Source organism: Lissotriton vulgaris, chromosome 12 (genome assembly GCF_964263255.1).
Source record: "Lissotriton vulgaris chromosome 12, aLisVul1.2, whole genome shotgun sequence".
Lineage (NCBI taxonomy): Eukaryota > Metazoa > Chordata > Amphibia > Caudata > Salamandridae > Lissotriton > Lissotriton vulgaris.
This window is the reverse complement of record NC_141700.1, coordinates 87885611-87907503: the sequence shown is the minus strand read 5'-3', so window position 1 is coordinate 87907503 and position 21893 is coordinate 87885611. Positions and strand designations below refer to the sequence as shown.

Genomic DNA, 21893 nt, shown 5'->3' with positions numbered 1-21893 from the left:
TGTCTGCAGCAGCGAGAGAGACTCTTGCTGCTTTGTTGGGGCTGCCGGCCGGGCGATTCTAGGAATGGCCAGAGTAAAGCTGCAGGGGCCTAAGCAGAGGTGAAATACAAAGGCATCATTAACATGCAAATGGTCTTTTAATGACCTGTGAAGTGCTCGGGTGCGGCTCTGTGTGTGTGCCCCGGCTGGCGCACAGGCAGGGTGAGGTGACAGAGGGAGTGGGAGGGAAAGGGAGGGGGAGGGGGACGGAGAGGGAGAGAGAGAGAGAGAGAGAGAGAGAGAGAGAGAGTGAGAGGGAGTGAGTGAGTGAGAGGGAGGGAGGGAAGGAGTGGGAGGGAGTGAGTGAGTGAGTGAGAGGGAGTGAGGGAGAGGGAGTGAGTGAGAGGGAGTGAGTGAGAGGGAGTGAGTGAGAGGGAGTGAGTGACTGAGAGGGAGTGAGAGAGAATGAGTGAGTGAGTGGGAGTGAGTGAGTGGGAGTGAGTGAGTGGGAGTGAGTGAGAGGGAGGGAGTGAGTGAGAGAGGGAGGGAGGGAAGGAGTGAGAGGGAGGGAGTGAGTGAGTGAGAGTGAGAGGGAGTGAGGGAGAGGGGGAGAGGGAGTGAGGGAGAGGGAGTGAGTGACTGAGAGGGAGTGAGTGACTGAGAGGGAGTGAGTGACAGAGGGAGTGAGAGAGAATGAGTAAATGAGTGGGAGTGAGTGAGTGGGAGTGAGTGAGTGGGGGTGAGTGGGAGTGAGTGAGTGGGAGTGAGTGAGTGGGAGTGAGTGAGTGGGAGTGAGATGGAGAGTGTGAGAGGGAGAGAGAGGGGTTGAGAGGGAGTGAGTGAGGGAGAGGGAGTTAGTGAGGGAGCGGGAGTGAGTGAGGGAGAGGGAGTGAGTGAGGGAGAGGGAGTGAGTGGGAGCAAGTGAGTAAATGAGTTGAGTGAGTGAGAGGGAGTGAGTGAGCAGGAGTGAGAGAGGGATGAAGTGAGTGAGAGGGATGGAGTGAGAGGGAGGGAGGGAGTGAGTGGGAGGGAGGGAGTGAGAGGGAGTGAGTGGGATAGAGTGAGAGGGAGTGAGTGGGAGGAAGGGAGTGAGAGGGAGGGAGTGAATGAGAGAGAGTGAGTGAGTGAGAGGGAGGGAGTGAATGAGAGGGAGTGAGTGAGTGAGAGGGAGTGAGAGGGAGGGAGGGAGTGAGTGAGTGAGAGGGAGTGGGAGGGTTAGGGAGGGAGGGAGAGAGAGAGGGAGGGAGGGAGAGGGAGGGAGTGAGAGAGTGACTGAGAGAGAGAGTGAGTGAGAATGAGTGAGAGGGAGTGAGTGAGTGAGAGGGAGTGAGTGAGAGTGAGAGGAAGTGAGTGAGAGAGAGTGAGTGAGTGAGAGGGAGTCAGTAAATGAGTGGGAGTGAGTGAGTGAGAGGGAGGGAGTGAGAGTGAGTGAGAGGGAGTGAGTGAGAGGGAGGGAGTGAGAGGGATGGAGTGAGTGAGAGGGATGGAGTGAGTGAGAGGGATGGAGTGAGTGAGAGGGAGGGAGTGAGTGAGAGGGAGGGAGTGAGTGAGAGGGATGGAGTGAGTGGGAGGGAGGGAGTGAGTGGGAGTGAGTGAGTGGGAGTGAGTTAGAGGGAGGGAGTGAGTGAGTGAGAGTGAGAGGGAGGGAGTGAATGGGAGGGAGTGAGAGGGAGGGAGTGAGCGAGTGAGAGAGAGGGAGAGAGTGAGAGTGAATGAGTGGGAGAGGGAGTGAGTGAGACGGAGAGGGAGTGAGACGGACAGGGAGGGAGAGGGAGTGAGATGGAGACAGAGAGGGAGGGAAAGGGAGGGAATGAGAGGGAGGGAAAGGGAAGGAGACGGAGAGGGAGGGAAAGGGGGTGAGACAGAGAGTGAGTGAGAGGGAGGGAAAGGGAGGGGGACGGAGAGGGAGTGAGAGAGAGGGAGTGAGAGAGAGGGAGTGAGACAGTCGGAGTGAGACAGAGGAAGACAGGAGAGAGGGAGGGTGAGAGGGAGAGAGAGCTAGAGAGAGGGAGGAAGACCGAGAGAGATGTGTGTATGACGGGACGGCTCAGTGGACGAAGGCGTCCGCTACAGGGACCTATGATCAACCTCATGGTCAGTTTTATGTTGTTGCTCTAGCCCCTCCCCCTCCCCCACTGACCCTGCCCCCCCACCGATGCGGCCCTCGGACACAAACCAAACTGTAAATTTGGCCCCCGAGAGAAAGTTTGTGAGTACCCATGCTCTAGAGCATCACCCGGATCCCGAAGAGCCTCAGGAAACCTTGACACTCTCGTAATCCTTGGTAATACAACGACATCCTCTTCTCCTCAGGCCATGCGTTTCTGCGACCAACCTATTAAAGGTTGTAAGATAAGAAACAAAATCCTGTCTCCCCTGTCTTAATTCCAACAACTCTCTGTGAGTGCTAAAGGTGGTGGCCCTTCTATCGAAAACATTTTCAAATTCAGCACGGAATGCGGTCCAATTAGATAAAATGGCATCGTCATTCCGTACTAAAGGTACTGCCCAATTGGCTGCATCACCGCTCAAGTAGGATATTGCGAAAGCTACCCGTGAATGGTTAGAAGGGAAAGAAGAAGGCTTGCGGGAGAAATGCATCATTACTTGAGTTAAGAAAACCTGTGTCTTTATCGGGTCACCAGAGTACCTCTCCGGATTTGACAAGGGTATGGGAGGAGGCACTGTAACCTGAATTTGAGGAGCATCAGCCATGGCGTCAAAAGGGCTTCTAGTTAGTCTATCTACTTTGTCACGCAAAGCCGCTGTCTCTGTTTTTGAGGAAATCAATTCCTGTTGCACTAATATCAAGGCCTGAAGCACATCATCCATGGTGGCCATGGTCCCCAAAACCACCGGATCGGGTGGAGCACAATTCGTGGGCGCGTAATTCTGTCAAGATTACGCTCCACAGGATCCGGTTGTTGCTATTAGGGGTCCACCTCCAAATGTTACCAAAACCCTGATTTAGAATACAGGGAGTTTGAATCATTAGGCAAGGCAAAAAAGGGAAGGGGAAGGATCTGCTGGGACAAAGGCTCTGAAATGACACAAGAACAAAATACAAGGTTATGCAAGGCATGTAAGTGAAACAGCTACTCTCATAAATTCTCGCTATGAGGAAACAGTCTGATGACCCATAAACACACCTTAACCAAGGAGCCAACCAGCATTCAGCAGATCAAGAAAAGAAACAAAATAAACGAATCAGATCAGTTCTCTTCTCTTGAACAAGAAACTTCTGTATTCAATAATAGGTGAGACTTCCTGACTTTCTATACCCATAAGGAGTTCAGCAAGAACAAAGGCCTCCAGTAAAGTTTGGATAGTAACAAGGTTCCTAGTTCCTGGAATATTGTATAGCCAAATTCCAACTAGGATAAGGATAAGTAGTTTTAATTCAAAGAAGTACGTTGTACACACGGCAGAATGTAGTGGCCACCACAATTCTCTGCTGTACCAAAGTAAGGAAAAAAGGACTTGCACGGATTCATGGCAGTAAGTGGTCCCCAAACACACCTTACTCCGCTACAAACGTAGATATGATTAATCATACACGGTAACGTGTGGCAGACACTCACTGCGTTCCGCAAACAGGAATGAAGCATCCGACGTCACGGCAACATGTAGAACACCACTATGTTCCGCAACAGATCAACCAGATGACAGAGTGCCGAACGGTAACGCATGGCCAGCCGACACACCGTGTTCCGTTAATCCCCAAGGCGCTGAAGAACTCGGCAAGTACGGCAGCAGCAAGAGATACAAAGAGTAACCGGTAACGCGTGGTCTGCCGACACACAGCGTTCCGGTAATAGAAGGAAGGTGCTGCCGCTCTGTGTAACTCACCAACCACGGTGAACGAAGAAGGACCAAGATGAGAAAGGATTCTCATACGGGAAGCCAACGAGAGACAAGAGATCTGAAAGCGCTGACCGCATCCCAAGAAGCAGGAAACACACAGAATTACTTGCATTCCCTACAGCGTGTGAGGTCATTAAGTACCTCCCCCAGTGAAGGATCATGGGACTTGTAGTTTTCGGCAATAGGTAGGTGCGAGGGGAATCTGAATCCTGAGAGTTTTACCAGGTTGGTGCAGATCAATGCTGGCCGTCTCTAGACACGTGTTTCTGGATTATTATCCGTCATCAGTAGAGATTAGGCATACAATTATTTGGGGTTGCTGAGCAGGCTGCAAAGTCTTCTTGGGTCACAGTACCTCTCCAGGCGCGCAAGTGCCTCTCCTTGAGCTCGTCAGCTCAAAGCGGCTCGAGGGAGCCTTTTACACAGGAAACAAATGTGGGATCACACTGCTTCACCTCCCAGCGGGTTCGCCCCTAAGCATTATGGTGGATGCAGTTCATCAAGCGTGTGTACTTGTACCAAAGTTCTTTTGAGTGTTTCACTAGTACTTCCCTGATACATAGAAATATATATATCAGAATGTCCAAGTCCGACAGATCGTCAGGGTGGGAGGCAAAGAAGATTGCCTGGTGGGGGGATAATCCTCGCCTCCGCGTCCTTAATAGAATTGAAACTTTCCTTTGTGCTAACTAGGAAATTTCTCATTCTATGTCAGGAAGGGGAGGTGAGGATTAAGCATGTTCAAAGCTTACTTACCACCAATGCTGCGACTTCGTGAATTGGTTTGAAATAAAACTTTTTAAAAGTGGATTCCGAAAACCAATCACCGTGTTCATAATGTCTTCCAGCCTGCCACCTACCTGGACAGCCTTGGAAGCCATAGCCACCCTAGTAGAATGTGCACCATATTACCTGATGTCAATGCCGGCTACCGACATAATCCACTTGACCCACATAGCAATGGTCGGGGAAGATACCGCCTTGAACGGTTTTTAATGGCAATCAAAAGTTGCCGTTCACCAAGAGATCGAACCTCCAATGTCATATCCTCATTGGATTTCAAACATCTGACTACACACAATTTTGGAGAATCAGGGAAAGCAGGATAAGTTACTGACCGTGTACTTGATTTAGTTCTCCTGGAAATGTTAAATGTAACCCCCTCTGGGGTAAAAATCCGAGCTGTAACATCAAGAGCTCTGACATCAGATGCTCTTTTGCAGGAAATAAGACAAAGAAGCATAGCTAACTTAGACGAGATCTCCTTCCTGGACAGGAAATCGTTATCTTGCCAAGAAGTCAGTAAACGAAGAACCAAGTTAACATCTCAAAGACCGGCATAACGAGGCTCCGGGGGTCGAGAAAGCCTAATACCCTTCAGAAGCTTACAAACCCAGGGATGTTCACCATACACCAAAGAATGACCAGCTGAAATGGCCGACCGGAAAGAATTAATGGTGCAGTAAGCTAAGCCCTGATGAAAAAGTCCGCCAGGAAGTTAGCTACCTCAGCAAAGCTGTTGCCCACGGGATCCAAGTGTTTCTCCATACACCAACAAACCCATCTCCTCCAGGCGAATCTGTACCGCTTGGTAGTACCCGGGGCCCAGGCCTGCTGCATAAGGAACTCAGTATGTCTCGAAAGCGAGTTGTCAGTCCGTCGTCCCCTGAAATTCACCACGCCATAAGATGAAGATGGCCCTGGAGAACCAGGGGGTGAGGGTGACCCAGGGGATCCGACAGGATTCGGTGGAACGACGGCAGGCGAAGCGGCCTGTCTCATGACAATTCCAGAAGGGAAAGGAACCAACTCTGTGCCCATCAAATTGGGGTAATCGGGATCAGAGAGGCTCTCTGTCGACGAACCTGGGCTGCGACTCTTTGGATGAATAGGAAGGGGTGAAAGGCATAAGCCCGGAAACCCGACCAATCCTGAAGGAAAGCGTCTACAGCCTCCGCTCCCCGGATCCGGTTTCCAAAGGCTTGTAATCTGCTGGAACACCGCAGGGTCCAGTTTCCAGTCGCTGGCATCCCTGAAATGTCTGAAGTTCCAATCAGCTACACAATTCTGATCCCCTGGGAGATACTCTGTTGTTACCGAGATCTGACGTTGAAGGCAATAATGCCAAAAATCCTTGGCAAGCTCCACCAGGATTTTGGATGGAGTACCCCCCAGACGGTTGATGTATCGCACCGCCGTAGTGCTGTCCATCCTGAGGAGAACACAGCAAGAGACCCTGTTCGCTGTGAAGGGTCGGACGGCAAAGGAGCCCGACAGGAGCTGCAGACAACTGATATGAAGAAGAAGTTCCTCCTCCATCCATCTTCCTCCCACTGAGAGAGACCCGCAACTGGCTCCCCAGCCGAGGTCACTGGCATCCGACTCTATCACCAGATCCGGCTGGGAACTAAAAATCGCTCTCCCATTCCAAGCTTCCATGTGGTCTATCCACCACTGAAGCTCTGACCTGGCTTCCGATGTCAGAGAGATCAATTCCGAGTAGGTGAGGCCCCTCCGAAGATGCGAAGCCTTCAATCTCTGAAGAGCTCTGTAATGCAGAGGCCCCGGAAAAATGGCTGGTATCGAAGATGACAACAACCCAACAATCCTGGCCAACTGCAGTAAGGAGATCCTGTCCCACCGGAGAACTTTCCGAATCTCCTTTTTAGGTTTTGCCTAGCGGAAGCTGCGCTCTGCGCAGCTTTTCCGCGCAGGCGAAATCCTGTTGAGAACTGTAGTGTGGCTTTTGTTCGGCCCTCGTCCTTGATTGGCTGGCTCCGTAAACGGAGCCTTGCCATTGGACGAGGGGCCTGTCCGTCAATGCCGGACCAGACACGGGGGCGTTCCCGACATTCTTTGGCTTTTGCCGACGTCACGGGACGCCGGGAACGCCCCCGTGTCTGGTCCGGCATTGCCGGCACTACTGCGTCTCTTCTCCTCCGTCGCCGGCCTCCAGTCTCCTCCTCCCCGATTGCATTGCCCCGTGACTGGCCGGCCGGCCAATCCTAGCGCGGCCGGCCGGAAGTGCCCGCCCCCCCGCAGCCCGGGGAAGAAGGAGAGGAAGACGGCAAGCACTATGGCGGCGCCCGCGGGGAGACCGGAGAAGTGCCTCTCCAACCGTGAGATCCTCGGCAGTACCAGTAGAACTCTTTATTTTAGGTAAGTGCTAATACCTCTTGCCTGTTCCCGACCCCTGTGTGCCCGTACACGCCCCCCCCTCCCGCTGTCCGTGTGCCCCCCCCCCATCCATAATGCCGGCCGCGAGCTGGGCCCTGCCGGCGTATGCTGTTGCCGATAATGCACCGATGTACGTGTGTTGTGTCTATGCCACTGCTTGTTCTGTGTGCTCCCATGTGTGTGTCATTTGATCTTCAGATTGCTCGGTGTGTACCTAGTGTGTCTGTGCTGCTTGTTCCCGCGTGTGTATCAGACCTGCTGCTCTGTCCGTGTGCCTCCCCCCCGCCCCCGCCCCCGCCGTAATGCCGGCCGCGAGCTGGGCCCTGCCGGCGTACGCTGTTGTTGTGCTGGTGCCGATAATGCACCGATGTCCGCTCCACTGCATATGTCAGCCCTGGTCGAGCGCTAAGAGGCCCTGGGGGGTTCACACCTCACATGGGCCTCGCAGCACTTGTGTGGTGATGCGAGGCCCAGGGGAGGGGCCTGCAGTGATGGTGACTCAGACAACAAACGAGGCCCCCCATAGCTGCAGCGACAGTGTGGCTGCTGCCCCCCCATGACCCTCCCCGCAGGGTGTTAATGGTCGCCCCCACCTCCCCACACAATCTACCTTGCCCTGAGGAGTGCGAGGCCGAGCCACATCGGGCCCACAAACAGTGCATAGGGGGGGGGGGGGCGGCAAGTGGGGCCCTCAGCATGGACAGAAACACGTGTGAAGCAGCTGGGGTCTGTGGCCCACTGAAGGGGCCCCATGTGGATAGGGTGAACGTCGGGCCCCGGGCAGCTGCTTCATTCAGTGGAGGACGCTAAGGGGGGCCAGCCCCGCCCCCTCGTTGCGCCATAGACCCATTGCCATAGACCCATCCAAACTGGTTTAGACACTATGGTGTCCCAGAGGCCTCGAGTGCAGAAATTGACCGTCAATGTACTCTGCCCGCAAATGATATGATATTGCATCCATCTAAAAGAGGCAAGGCTTGATGGTTTGGGGGGGACATCAGACCCCAAAGGCAACTGCGCCAAATCACGGCCCCAAACTCACCTCGCGCCGCAAGACTGAGTAAACTTTGTGGCACGACCAACGGACGGTGCCCGATGCCCCCAGAGGATGCCAGCTATGCCCGCAGGGGGTGACTGAGCACTGCAGGGGTCTGGGTAACACTGGTAGCGTCATCAGCGATGCCAGCCGTGCAGACAGGGGCACTGTGCAGGGTCTGGGGGGGTCGGGAGGGGGGGTGAGGGCAGCCCGGGCGATGGGCCCTTCTTTGGTAGGGGAGGGGCCGATGTGGATTGTGTCTGTGCCGCTCTGGCGCCGCCGCCGGCCCAGTGGGGGCTCGAGCGGCCTCTATTGCCTCCTTTTTACCACGGGGGGGGGTCATTCTCGGTCTCTCCCTGGACCGCCCATTAATGGATGCAGCGTGGGCAGGGGGCCTCAAACTCAGGAAAGTCAAGAAATCTTGCCTCTCTTAGACACCCCCCTTCTCTTCTTTTCATAATACTTCAAGCACCGAAGCCGTGTTTTGCGTAAAGGCGCAGGGTGCAAATGTGGGCCACTTTTATTAAGGGTGTCTGGTATCCAATACAACCCGGATTGAAAGTTGGAAAGATCTGCATACTCTGCTAAGAGAGAACATGAAAGTACATTTACAGACTCGGGGCTGCTATTGGCCAAACACAGGGTTAGGATGGGAGAGAAATCCGTCATTGCGCCGGCAGCAAACACTGGTGCGCGCATGGAAGACTGGGCCATGCTGAAGTCATGCATCCAATGCATCCATGTACACTATTGTGCGCGCATTCTTCAGTGGTCCATGCTGAAGGCATGCATCCATGTGCACTGGTGCGCACGCATGTCACTGGGCCATGCTGAAGGCATGCATCCATGTGCACTGGTGCGCGCGCATGCTTCAGTGGGGCATAGTGAATGCATGCATCCATGTACACTGGTGAGCACGCATGCGTCACTGGGCCATGCTGAAGGCATGCATCCATGTGCACTAGTGCGCACGCATGCGTCACTGGGCCATGCTAAAGCCATCCATCCATGTACACTGGTGCGCGCGCATGCTTCAGTGGGCCATAGTGAATGCATACATCCATGTACACTGGTGAGCACGCATGCGTCACTGGGCCATGCTGAAGGCATGCATCCATGTGCATTGGTGCGCACGCATGCGTCACTGGGCCATGCTAAAGGCATGCATCCATGTAGACTGGTTCTGTGTGTACCTAATGTCTGTGTGTATGTGTTGTTACTGCTTGGTCTGTGTGCACCTAGTATGTGTGTGTCTGTGTACCTTGTGTGCGCTGCTTAATTTTTTTTTGGGGGGGGGGCGTCTGTGCTGCTGCTTGTTCGGTGAGTAACCAGTGTGTGTTTGTGTGCATGTGTTGCTGCTTGTTCTTTGAGTGCAAAGTATGTGTACCTGGCTACTACTTCTTGTGTGTGTACATAGTGTACCAAGTCACAGTGTATGTTTGTGTGTGTTCTGCTGCTGCTTGTTCTTTGTGTACCTAGAATGTATCTCTGTGGGTGTGCGTGCCTTTGGAGCTGCTTGTTCTATGTGCACCTACTGCGTGTGTGTGCCTGTACTTATGATTGTTCTATATATGTATATACTGTGCGTGTGTTGTGTCTATGCCACTGCTTGTTCTGTGTGCTCCCATGTGTGTGTGCATGTGATCTTCAGATTGCTCGGTGTGTACCTAGTGTGTCTGTGCTGCTTGTTCTCGCGTGTGTATCAGACCTGCTGCTCGTTCTTGTGTGCCTAGTGTGTGTGCCTCTGCTTGTTCTTGTGTGCCTACTGAGTGTGCTACTGCTTTTTCTGTTAGTAACTAGTGCATGCCTCGGTGTGCGTGCTGCTCCTTGTTCTGTGTGTGTACCTCTAGAGCATGATTGACCTGCTGAATGTGATGCTCGTAGGTCTGTTTGCCTATAAGGCGTGCACTCCGTGACCGCATTGTTTCTAGGAGCTTTATAGCTCGAGAGAACTGCGGTTGCATTGTTATGCAGTGTGCATAATCTACAGTATAAGCCCCAGGGAGGGGAACACGGAGACGAAGGTCCAGGCGACCGTATCATGGTAGAAGTGGCATCGTGTCTTCTAACAGGGCTTGGGATGTGTTCTGGGGTCAATGCAAGGGAGAGCCAGAATGAGGCTTGAACGGGACTTCCAAAACACGCAGGACTTTAGAAAATTAGAGGAAGCCCCAATGCGAGGGTAACAATCCATAACACTAGAGGATGCAAAAGGAAAAAGAATACCATGCTTACATATGGGGCTTAGGGAGTGTAATAAGCAGGGAAACTAGAGTAATGCAACAGGTTTAAAAGGGTAGCACCAATTTAAGTGGCACGGTTGACTTAATTATGTGGTAGGACAAAGCAAATTAGGTGCGAAATGAGGCACATTTTTAAACATTAATAGTTTACTATTTTTACACCTGTAAACACTGTATGGTCAGAAGCTTCGCCTCATTAATATGCGTTTAACATCTCAGTACAGCTATCAGCAATTGAAAGTGGACCTGTCTCTGAGTGACACAAGCCTGCCACTGCGCAACCTGTGGTGGCGTTTTTAGGTTTTGCCTGCAAGTGCGCACGTAGTGCGCATGCGCAGAAAAACCGTATGAGTATAATGTGGGATCGATGACCCCCCCGGCTCCCATTGGCTAGCTCCATAAATGGAGGCTAGCCATTGGAAGCCGGATCTGTCCGTCAAGGCCGGACCAGATTCGGGGGCGTTCCCGCGTTTTCTTCCCTGGGCCCTGCTATTGTAAATGACAATGCCATTTATTTATGTTAAAAAAAGAAAAAAAATAATAATGTCAAGAGCAATGCCAATAGCTCTAACTTTAACAAAGGCAAAACCATTGCATTGTAAATGCTTGTTGATCTTGGAAATCGTCTGAGACGGAAGATTTAAGGTAGCATCCTGCATGTCGATGCGAAAGCCCAGAAATATCATGCTCTGTTGGGGAACAAGATCTGATTTCTGAGTGTTGATGGTGAGGCCCAAATTCTGCAGAAGAGAAACGGTTGTCCGTAGATGGAGGAGAAGTTGGTCCCTGGACTGATCTATCAAAAGGATATCGTCCAGATAAATGATCAATCGGATGCCCTTCGTCCGTAGATGTTCCACTACCAGTCTGAGAAGTTTGGTAAAGCACCAAGGCGCTGAGGAAGGACCAAAGGGAAGAGTCTTGAACTCGAATATCTGATGCTTCCACTGAAACTGAAGGAACCTGGAGTGGGTAGGAAAGATGGGTACCGAGAGGTAAGCATCCTTGATATCCAACCGAACTAACCAAACGTTTTGGAGGAAAAGATCTCTGAGGAGGTGAATTCCCACCATCTTGAAGTGAGGGTACACCAGCCACTCGTTGAAAGACCTGAGGTTGATAACAGGTCGGAAGCCTTTTTCTTTCTTTTCTACAAGAAAAATATTGCTTATAAAGCCTCGAGGATGAAGATGAGAAAGAGAAATAGCCCCTTTGGAAAGAAGATCTTGAACTTCCTGATCTATGAGTGTCTCTTCTAGGGCTGAAAATACTAAGGGACAAGGACGGTAAGTTTGAACGGGGGTACCGTAGAATTCTATGTGAAAGCCTTGGACCGTCTCCAAAACCCAAGGATCTGACGTGAGAAACGCCCCTTCCGCTAGAAACAGAGAAAGCCTTCCCCCTAACAGAACAGGAGAGAGAAGATCTAGGCTTACCATTGTATCCTACGGAATTGGCCTGACCTCCACCACGTCCTCTGTTCTTTCCTCTGCCTCCACGGGGAGGCTTGACGACCATCATTCCAGCCGTTGTTGCGTTTGGCTGCACTCTGTTGGGGCCTTGACTGTATTGTCGCCCGGAAGAGCGACCCCTGCCTCGTCCAGCCCCACCAAAAACCTTTTTGGGGAATATCTTCTTCATTGAAGCCTGTGCCTTGTCTAAAGCTGAAAAAGTGGCGACAAACTTCCCTAATTCCTTTACAAATGGGTCACCAGAAAGGGAGCCCTGAGCCACCGGTCCGGCCTCAGAAGATGACAACTCTCCTAGCTTTGGATCTATTTTCAACAACAGGGAGCGACGACGTTCAGCCGAAAGCGCACAGTTGGCGTTGCCTAAAAGGCACATAGCCCTCTGTGCCCATCCGGCGACATCATCCATAGGAGAGGTTGACCAGACTCGCGTGACCTTTCTGCCAGATCAATAATCTTAGTGAGGGGACCAACTATATCTAATAGCTTGTCTTGGCAAGCCCTCCAAGACCTATCTATGCCCGTTTTAGGTTCTTTCACATATTTCACGAAAAAAGTACATAGTTTCGGGTCAATTTCCGGGATAGCTGTGACACCATTGGGAAGAGAAGGCCTTGGGTACCTCGACCGGAGACGGGACCTAACCTCTTGATTAAGTGGTTGCTGAATTTTCTGCGCCACATAATCCGCTCCTTCTTATCAGGGACCCAATCCAAAAAACACGGACGAAAAATGCAGGTCGGATCAAACATATCCGAAGCAAGAGATTCTCCATCCCCCACATCCGAACAGGAAGACTGGGGACGCCAAGACCTGCTAGAATCCTGCAAATCATCAGATGAATCATCTCCGTCATCAAAATCATCATCATCACCCTCTCTGCCATCGGGAAACCGTCCCTCATGGTCAAATTCCGGGGTGACAAGGTCACCAGTATTCCCGGGTAACTGTTCCTCCCGGTAGGGTGCGCGTCTCAGCATGCGCGCACTCTTATGGAAGGCTTCAGCTAGCTTACTGAAGCCCTCCAGGTGCCCCGCGTCTCGCTTAACGGGCTTGCGTGGCATCACAGAATGAATACCACAAGGCCCAGCCCCAACATCACCCAGGATGCCAGCGCTATTTTTAAAAACATGAGCTGACAGTTAATTGACGCTGTCCTGCAGGGGTGCAAGCGCCTGGGCAATTGCCGAAGAAAGGAGCCTGTCCACCTCTGCAGGAGGGCGTCCCTGGGAAGGCTGTTCCCCCTGAGAGGGCAAGGCCACATAATCATGCTCCTTATGAGTCTGCATATCCACAGAGGGTCGGGCACCCAGCCAAGAATAACATCCAATAAAATACCAAAGGGTTCCCCCCTTCACCAGTGCCCAGTCACAGAATATCACACAACACTGCTTGGCAAAGAACTGTGAGCAACGAGAAACTAAAGAAATAATAGGCCAGGCCCGTCAGTCTTACCGCACACGCGGTGTCAGGCAAAGGAGGGAGGGGAGAAACAATGTAACTAGAAGCGCTGAGCTACCCTGTGCATTTCAACCACACACGCGGAAAGGGCGCTATGGTGAAACAGAGAAACACAGGAGCACGAGTCGGCACCTCACTGTGCACTCGTGCGAAGGAAATAACAAACGCTCAGGCCAAAAGCCTACCACGTTGCCAAAGAAGCGGGAGAAAACCCGACCGGACACAAGAACCAGAAACATTAAATTGGAACAGTATGAAGGAAACACCCTACGCGCCAAGTCCCCAAGTCAAAGGAATGTGTGAAGGGACTTAACTGACGGGGGCAGCAATGAAGAAAGAGGAAGGACTACGAGGGACCATTGCTTATATGGATTGGCTACTTGGTGCCCATGGTTACCGGTTGGGTTCATGGGAGATGTAGTTCTAAGAGTGTTTTTTTGTTTCACTTTTAACTTGCTGTTTAATAAATGAAGAAAGATGATGCATAATCCTCGCCTCCGCTTCCTGACATAGAATTATTTATTCCTTACTTGTATTTCACTATTTAGTACCTGTGTGGTGTTTAATGCCCGGTTTGGTTACCTTCACCACCGGGAAGATATCAGAGAGACCTTAAAGCCTGGAGCAACATCGAGACACCAAGGTAAGGACGCTTGGTCCCAACACCATTAAGCAATGCCTCCCACCAGTTTATGAGAGGCTGTATACCTACAGAAAGGAACCATCACAGATCCCCTCCACAGGTAACCCAACTACAGTGCGCTTAGAACTCTAGGGGGCACCACACCTACACAAGATAAAGCCAGGCCAAAATACATAAGCATCAAGCGGCGCCACAGTCAGGCCATCATGTTGAAGCCAATAACAACAAGCATTTGCAATGCAATAGTTCTCGCATTTACGTGAGTGTGAGCTATTGACATTGCAAATAATAATGCCTTTTATCTTTGTTTTAAAAACATATGTAAAAGGCAGTGTTATTTACAATGCCAGTAGCTGAAACTCTTGTAACTGCGAGACCTATTGCATTGCAAATGTGTGTTTTCAAATCCCTCGACTCCTCACAATCCGGCTTCCGAGCCAAGCACAGCACTGAAACCGCCCTCATCGCAGCAACAGACGACATTCGAACTCTACTGGACAATGGAGACACAGTCGCCCTCATCCTCCTCGACCTCTCCGCAGCCTTCGACACGGTCTGTCATAGCACCCTTTTACAACGCCTCAGAAACGTCGGAATCCAAGGTAAAGCACTGGAATGGATCACCTCGTTCCTCACCGGAAGAACCCAAAGAGTCCGCCTTCCACCATTCAAGTCAGAGGCCACTGAAGTCATCGGCGGCGTACCACAAGGATCTTCACTCAGCCCCACCCTCTTCAGCGTATACATGAGCCACCTCGCGGTCATCGCACGCCAACACAACCTCAACATCATCTCCTACGCCGATGACACTCAACTGATCCTATCTCTCACCAGAGACCCAAACACTGCCAAAACCAACCTGCATGAAGGAATGAAAGAAGTAGCCGACTGGATGAAGCACAGCTGCCTGAAACTGAACTCAGACAAAACAGAAGTCCTCATCCTAGGCACCTCCCCCTCTGCCTGGGATGACTCTTGGTGGCCAGAGGCCCTTGGAAAAGCTCCCATCCCGACGGACCACGCACGGAACCTGGGCGTCATCCTGGATTCCTTACTCTCGATGAACAGACAAGTCAACGCCGTTTCTTCATCTTGCTTCAACATTCTTCGCATGCTCAAAAAAACATTTCGTTGGATCCCCATCGAAACTAGGAAAACGGTCACCCACGCTCTGGTCACGAGCCGACTGGACTACGGAAACACCCTCTACGCCGGTACTACCGCAAAACTCCAGAAAAAACTCCAACGCATCCAGAACGCTTCAGCCCGGCTCATATTAGACATCCCGCGTAAAGAACACATCTCTGGTCACCTGAAAAACCTCCACTGGCTCCCCGTCAATAAGAGGATTACTTTCCGGCTCCTAACCCACGCACACAAAGCACTCTACGAAATCGGACCCGAATGCCTCAACACACGACTGCCCTTCTACACCCCCTCCCGCCAGCTACGATCCTCCAACCAAGCCTATGCCACTGTACCTCGCATCAACAAAACCACCATGGGAGGTAGATCCTTCTCCTACCTGGCAGCTAAAACCTGGAACTCACTTCCCACTCACCTTCGCCTTACTCAGAACCACCTAGCATTCAGAAAGCAACTTAAAACGTGGATATTTGACAAGTAATTCCCCACCCTTCTTCAAGCGCCTTGAGACCCTCTGGGTATGTAGCGCGCTATATAAATTTATTGACTTGACATCTTGGCTGCTGTGAAGTTAGTAATGAAAGTTCAATCCTCACCTCTAGGCCATTAATCGAATTGAAACGTTCCTTTATAATATCTTGGCAATTTTTCAATCATGTCCACCAGTGCCTAAAATGGAACTATAGAACTGCAGGTACTCGCTCACTCTTAACAGTACTTGTTTACTCTTGAGAATTGCTGGTACTTTCCCATTATATGTACCTATTATATGTATTGCTCTCCTTTTCACATTAAAGAACTGCATGTACTCGGTTCTGGACACTACCTTCCCATTTAGAGTACTGACGTCCATAGTTTTGGTGTTTATGTTTCCATTTTGTTACAGCAAATGCGTGACTAGAATTCTACCACTCTAAGATGGCTCTCAGTTCTAGAAGTACTGCCGTTTTCGTCCTTCCTTCATCTCCATGACCTCCTAGAGCATGGAGGAAGTTCCGTAGAACTAGGCTCTTCTGTATTGGGGATTGAAAGCCAGCCTTCTGTCCAATGAAACGGGAGAGTGCATAACGAGGAGCCAATTGTATGTTTTGATAAGTAACTACGATGCACTGAAAATAGAGCGGCAGCGGTAATAACCAATACAAAGTAGGCATGGATTCCCTGGAACCAATAAGGGACAGACTTGGTTTTTGTGACGTTCGGTGGGACGGTTTGAGTAGCCGAACTCTTTGACGGGCATTATCCTTTTCCAATGGCAATTCAGCGCTATCTCGGCTGGACCAATGGCAGTGACAATGGGCGTGATCTGCCTTTTGGGTCCGCGCCTGGTGTTTTTTGGTCGGTGAAGCCGTTGCTGCGCTGGAACGTCCACTCCGAACCGAAAACGAGATCTAAACTGCGGCAGTCCGGAGGAGCGGGGTTGCGGTAAGGAGACAAAGGGGAGCGGTTAATACAATCCGCCGAGGAGGCCGCGTCCCAAGCCGGGCGCTCGGGCACGAGGTTTCTTGACCCGAGGTACTGGGCAGAGCGACGGTATTCAAGCGAGACCGAGGCTCGCTTTGCGGCCTAGGTCGGACGAACGAAAGGTATAGTGTTTACCGTGTATACGGCAAATCGGGTTCTTCTACTTTAGTGCAGCCTAGTGTAGACGCCGTAGGGGGTGTGGTGGTTTTAAAAATCAGAGCCTGTGTGCGGGCCTTCGCGGAGCTGGACCGTGGGCCTTGGAGCACGCTCATACCTTTCACACCCGAAGTAAAACATTGGATCCCTACCAGTGCACCAAGAGCCCTGTCTCCCTCGCCCCAGGGGACTCTCTTGTGATTTCACCTGCCTTATTTCCAATTTGGGGGCGTGGGCATAGCGATGGTGGTCGCCACAATCGCACTTTATAGATCGTGTCCGTTTATCATGGCAGTATAAGTGTGTCACCATAGAAAGGGTTACGAACAGGACTAGATATTGTCTAGGCAAAACCACAAGTGGGAAGGGTCGTGTATAGCGATGGCACTGTTGAGATGAGAAGTCGTCCGGAAACATGGTTGAGACCGGAACTGAGGGAAGTTCAGGTAAGACGTGAGGAGGAAGTAAAGATGGCACTGGGTGATTTACAACTGAAAGGATCTTAGCTGTACATTTATAGAAACAGAGATGGTAATTTCACGGCCCTGGTTTGGGCAAGATCAGAGTTGAAAGTGAGAACTTGTAGAACTTTGCCATGGAAAATAGAGCGAGTTGTGGTCAAACTAGAAGGTCGTGGTGTTTTGGTACAACACGAGTTTGATACACATCGCTGCTTTATTTCGTCCAAGACTTTGGGTAGTGCTTGGTGTTTAGTACTAATTAAGTCCGTAGGATTGCGAGCAGTCTTAGCATATTTAGGAGTTGCCATGGTTACTAGGAATGTATTGTGCGCAAGATACCGGGGCGCTTCTGCCTCTTTGGTCCTCTAGCTGGATGAGCTTGGGGTCAATGGATTTGTCTGTAGTAAGATAGCGAGAGTGCTCTTTTCGATAAATCAAAGTTTGAAGGATCAGAAGGAGATTGTTGCTAGGGATGCTGTCCGACAGAGCGCGGTCTTTGCAAAGGAGCTCGTATTTAGAAATGTTTTGTGAAGTATGGCGGAGAGCGCCGTAGGTTGTCTTGAGGGTCCTGATCGCTGACTTAGTATTCTAATCGCTGTGGCGATACCTTGCAGTCTTGGTACGTGTAGAAGTAAGTTTCTCAACAAAATGTTAATATTTGTTGTACACTCTTCTCCATAGTTGAGACCAATAAAGCAGCTCTACTCAAGCGTTTCGTATAGTAATAAAACTTTGCTCTAAGACGTGGTTTCATAAAACGTATCAGAATACTGACATTTTAAACCGAGGACCGGCTTAATGGTTTACATTGCTTGAGAATATGCATTGATGTATATTTTAAAATGTCTTCCCATACAGAGGGAAAAGGGTTTGTTTACCTCCTGTTTCTTAGTGGCATTTATTTTGTGATTGGTGCTGTCCAGCAAAGAGCTCGTTGCATTTAATTATATGATGCTGGGATGTGACAGTCAGCATGTACCGATACAAGCCTTGCCATATATCTCCCAAGCTACTCGTGAAGGCATTACTGAAATAAGTAAACTTAATTCCATCAGCCTACTTCTATATAGCTCTGTAGAACCCAAGCACAGCAAAGTGCGATCAGCACTCTTAAAATATATATTTCGGTAACTTAAGTGAAACTTAGAGCCGTCAATTACTTACTATTGGTTGTCTTCATCTTTCCTTTATTGTTTGTTGCCACGTGACCGTTTCTTTGAGTGTTTGTCACTTCGATGGAGCATGGACCAAATACTGATTAACTGCATGGTTAGTGTTCTACGCTGCTCGTATTCAGGTACTTGTTCCCGCTTAGTTTCCTCTTCATTGTTGCTGCCATCAGGCTAGTTACCATCTTTTTGCACACACCCTCCTCAGGGCTCGAAAAAATCTGCTTGCATTTGTGAGCTAAATTTAATGAGGGCGAGCTGTTCTTAGGTCCTACTCGCCCTTTCTGGCGAGTAGGAAGGCAAACTAACTTTTGTCCTCTCTCTGAAAACTAAGCAAATGTGACAAGCTTACAAGGCATTTTTATTACTCACAAAGTGAATGAGCAATAAAGATCACTTTAAATCTTATCTTGTCACATTTGCTCCGCTTTCAGAGGCGGAGGTCAAGTAGGTTGACAGTAGGCCGAGGAGATTTTTCAAGGTACTAGGCCTGCAGGACTAGTACCATTTTTTGGGATTTTTCGAGCCATGCTCCTATATGTTGTTGTTTGCATTCTCCTTCCTTTTGTTGCTTGCACCCGGAACCCTTCCTGTTGTTTACATTACACCCCTTCCTGTCGTTACCGCTTGTTGTTTGCACCACGTGCCTTTTTTTATCCATCAGAAGGCAAAGGGGGGACAAAACAAAAGGGACATTTTCCATACAGTACATCAAAACATTTCAAATTGATTAAATCCTTATGAGCCATATCAATAATGAGAAGAAATTCATAACTTTTCCTAGCCCCGTATTATTCCATCCCCCCCCCTCCCCCCCTTCCATTTTTTCTTAGTGCCCCAACTCTCTGAGCATCCCCCCCTTCCATTTTTTCTTAGTGCCCCAACTCTCTGAGCATATAACTTTTCCACTAATTACCCTTCTGCCATCTGCATCTTATGCACACATGATTCAAAATTAGGTGCTTCAGGGGTTTTCACAGGTGTCCATGGAGAAGGCTCTGGAATGGATCATCTCGTTCCTCGCCGGAAGAACAGAGTCCGCCTCCCCCCGTTTCGATCCAAAGCCACCGAAGTCATCTGCGGCGTCCCGCAAGGATCATCACTCAGCCCCACCCTCTTCAACGTCTACATGAGACCCCTTGCAGCCATCGCACGCCAACACAACCTCAACATCATCTCCTACGCCGACGACACCCAACTGATCCTCTCCCTCACCAGTGACCCCGCCAACGCTAGAACTAGCCTACACGAAGGGATGAAAGACGTCGCCGAATGGATGAACAGCCGCCTGAAACTGAACTCGGACAAGACGGAAGTCCTCACCCTGGGACCATCGCCCTCCGCCTGGGACGACACCTGGTGGCCCCCGGCCCTAGGCAGCGCACCCAAGCCAACAGACCACACGCGCAACCTGGGCTTCATCCTGGACTCCTCCCTCTCGATGACCAGACAAGTCAACGCCGTCTCCTCATCATGCTTCAACACCCTACGCACGCTCCGTAAGATCTTCCGATGGATCCCGACCGAAACCAGGAAGACGGTCAACCAGGCACTCGTCACAAGCAGACTGGACTACGGAAACGCCCTCTACGCCGGAACCACAGCCAAGCTACAGAAAAGACTCCAACTCATCCAGAACGCCTCAGCCCGACTCATCCTGGACATCCCCCGACGCAGCCACATCTCCGGACACCTGAGGGACCTGCACTGGCTCCCCGTCAGCAAGAGAATCACGTCCAGACTCCTCACCCACGCACACAAGTCCCTCCACGACCTGGGCCCCAAGTACCTCAGTGACCGCTTGACCTTCTACACGCCCACCCGCCAGCTACGTTCGACAAGCCTCGCCGTCGTACCACGCATCCGAAGAGCCACCGCCAGAGGAAGATCCTTCTCCTACCTGGCGGCCAAGGCATGGAACTCCCTCCCGCTGACCCAGGACCATCTCGCCTTCAGGAGACAACTCAAGACCTGGCTGTTCGAGCAATAGCAGCCCCCTCCCCTTTCCCCCAAGCGCCTTGAGGCCCTCCGGGTGAGTAGTGCGCTATACAAATGCTATGATTGATTGATTGATTGGTTTTTTCCCCCCCAAAACTGTGGAACGCTCTCCCACTTGCCATGCGTAGAGAACACTAACTTTTGGCCTTTCGTGAGCAACTAAAAACTTGTCTCTTCCCATAATCTTTCACTTCTTCTACTCCCCCCTCTGGAACTACATGTCAATTCAGCGCTGGGACGCCCTAGGGTAGCTACGCGCTTTACAAATCCCCATTCAAATTCCTTAGCTGCAGAATTGGGAAGCGTGGGGTGACCAACAAGGCTATGAACAAACATTTACTTAGAGGCTTGTCTTGATGGAGATTACATACCAAACAGTGCCTCTAAAGGTCCTGGCCTTACCTGACTTTGTCCATGCCTACTTACTGATATAATGAGTATTCTACAGCAAAAGTTTATATAAAGTGGGGCATGCGAAGCACGCATGCACCCAATCCCCTTGTTCTTGGCTGCAATTAAAAAATTCAAAGAGAACAATTGATGGACAGAATGCAGAACAATGTCATACATTCTCCCCAGTGCAGAGAAATGGGGCTAAATCCATCGTTTTTTTTGCTCACCATGCCATTCCAGTTTGGACTCAGCCATATACAGTGGGGTGGGTATGCCAAGGGACCTGGCTTGGCAGTTCGGTCTGGACTGTTCCCATGAGGCACAGGGTCAAGACTGATTTGCATTTGGCTGGGTCCAAACTGGGGTGGCGTAGTGCACAAAAGAATGAAGGATTTAACCCAGATTTATTGACTGGGCGAGAATGTTTGAATCATTCAGCATGCCATCCATAATTTGTTGCCGTTACAATTTTCGCCCATAGTGGGATGGGTATTCCCAGACGTGGGTCCCTTGCTCACTGTGCCACTGGATTCAAGCTATCCTGGCTGATGAAGGGTGGCATACCCCGAAACCGGTCCCAAGATGATAATTTCCGATCCAGGGAGGACCTGGCTTGGCAGTTCGGTCTGGACTGTTCCCATGAAGCGCATGAGGTAACTTGGGATGTAGGTGTTGTAAAGTCTCAATGGGTATTGGTGAACCGCATGCTTTTTAAATTCATTAGTTTTAATGCCCGATAGAGGATTATATTTTCCCTCGAAGTTGATGATATACTACTTCCTTTGAAAGGCCTAGTGATAATTGGGGGGGTGGTGGGGGGGCAGCAGCTTCTTATAACTACCACAGGAGGGACCACAAAAGCAGCAGCAGATGTCACAGTGGCATCAGACATAAACATAGCCACTGTTTCGCCATGAATCCCAGCAATCACTGTGAAACTGACAACTGCTTCCAGAACAGCATGGACAACCAACACCATTGTAAGCACAACAGTGGCAACTACCACCACACCACCGTGGCATGGACCCATAGCAACAGTGATAGCAGAAACCATAGAAGTGACCACAAGAGCAGGAGCAACAGTTGGAAGCACATCAGCAACTACTTCCACAAAGTCATGGACAGTAACTTCAATAATAACCATGAGGGGCAGGAGATGTCATGACAGTATGATTAAGAGCTGTTACAAGCACTTCTACCACGGAGTGCCCGCTGCCATAACAACACTTGCAAA

The 21893-nt window shown here is 50.6% G+C and overlaps 1 protein-coding gene across 8 annotated transcripts in view; it reads left to right on the top strand.

The window, feature by feature from the left end:
• The first annotated feature begins 16217 nt into the window (after positions 1-16217).
• Positions 16218-21893, top strand: part of ELAVL1 (ELAV like RNA binding protein 1) — a 96013-nt gene continuing 90337 nt past the window's right edge. For 2 of the 8 annotated variants that reach the window (XM_086947299.1, XM_086947295.1), the window contains exon 1: positions 16334-16604. The gene's annotated coding sequence lies outside the window, so the exon portion shown is untranslated. Of the gene's footprint in view, positions 16605-21893 lie in introns of all 8 variants that reach the window. The other 6 variants (XM_086947298.1, XM_086947294.1, XM_086947296.1 and 3 more) reach the window with 6 other exon arrangements.